Source organism: Macrobrachium nipponense, chromosome 6, assembly GCF_015104395.2.
Source record: "Macrobrachium nipponense isolate FS-2020 chromosome 6, ASM1510439v2, whole genome shotgun sequence".
In the NCBI taxonomy this organism is placed as follows: domain Eukaryota; kingdom Metazoa; phylum Arthropoda; class Malacostraca; order Decapoda; family Palaemonidae; genus Macrobrachium; species Macrobrachium nipponense.
In genome coordinates, this window is record NC_061108.1 from 67195788 (window position 1) to 67197538 (window position 1751).

The following is a 1751-nucleotide window of genomic DNA, read 5'->3' on the forward strand; positions in this document are numbered from 1 at the left end:
TTAATCTGCGAAAGTTTAAATGAGCTTCTTACTTTGAGACCTAAGCATAAAAATGTACTTTGTAAGTTTCTGACATCAAAGCTAAATTGATATTTCATACTTCTGCGTGACAAATCTAATAAGTTAAGCAAAAACTCATTTTATAGCCAGGAAAAATGTGTTAAAATAATAGTATTCTTAATTTTGTTATTTCATACTTTAGATAAATATAATGTGACAAAATATCTTTATATCAAACATTTCTTACTTAATTGGAGAGGTGCATTGGAACATCACTTAATCATTTTCACATTCCAAAGAAGAGGGATTTTAAAGATATGGTAAAATGAAGTAAGGTGGTCACTAAAGACTATATTCCTTATGTACAATAATATAAAAATTTTATTGATTTTGGGAAGATTAATCAACATTGATAAATCACAGACATAATACAGAAGGTACCAAGTAAAGTAAAAATTCAAAGTGGCCACCTGATGTCGAATTCTTCCTTTTCACAGCGAGGTGAAAATAACCCTAAAAAAAACAATACTTTGTATTCATACTGTACTAACCATAATTTATTTTACTTCGAAAAACAAAAACTATAAATTGAATGTTATGTGGTGGTTCCAATCTAGCAACTTGCAAATTGTTCAGCAGAACTTGCTAATAACAGCAAAATATAATTCTACTTCCCAGAATAGGGAGTGGAAATGTTGCACGTTGTGTATAATCAAAGACTAAAAGCTCTGTTCATAGAGAGTACAATATTCAATGTTTCATTCACTGAACGTTGCAACTTCCATTAAAAAGGAATAATAACTTTTTTTTAAAGAGTTTGTTGTTTCATTTCAGACTACGTATGGGTTTGGAACGGAGAATGAGACACATTCATTGGTGGTTTCATCAGAGTGACGCCTGATGATGTACTGGAAGTCAAATAATGGACAGGATGGAAACTGCAGATTAAAAGTTATTGCTCTTTTATTGACGTGAATGACTCCCAGAAAATGCGAGAGTGGAATGTTGAGAAAACTGTTAATGTTTTCCCACTAAAAGGTATGATATATCTTATTTAAATAGTTTAAATGTTATAAAGATGACTGAATGGAATTCGGGTTAAAGTGTAAATGTTGTCATTTAAAGGGTGTAAGTAAAAATACTGATAAATGGCGTAAATGTCAAAAGTAAATTGAATGCAGGGAAAAGTATAAATGCTAATGCTGCTATTTAAACGGTGTAAGTGTAAAAAATGCTGACAAAAGTGTAAATGATCTCAATTTAAAATGTATTAAATATCATTATTTACATGATGTAATGTTATAAAAATGAGTGAATGAAATCAAGATAAAAGTGTAGATGCTTTCAGATAAAAAGTGTAAGTGAAAAAAAAAAATGCCGATCAAAACAAAAAAAGGTGTTATCTTAACGGTACTAAATTTTCTTACTTAAAAGGTGTAAATATCATAGAATATCGTGAATAGAACGCTGATAGAAGTGTAAATACTCTCCATTTAAAAAGTGTTAAGTATTATCATTTGAAAGTTGTAAATGTCATACAAAATTTGTGAATGGAATGCTGATACAAGTGTAATTGAAGTCATCTGAAAAGTTTGAAATATTATCATCTAAAAAGTGACAAGTTTACCTAAATTACATAAACATTATCATTTAGAAAATAATATATATATTTTTTGAATGTATTAAAAACTTGAACAATTTTATGATTTAAAAGGTGTATATGATATGATTTGAAAGGTAGGAATGTTTCC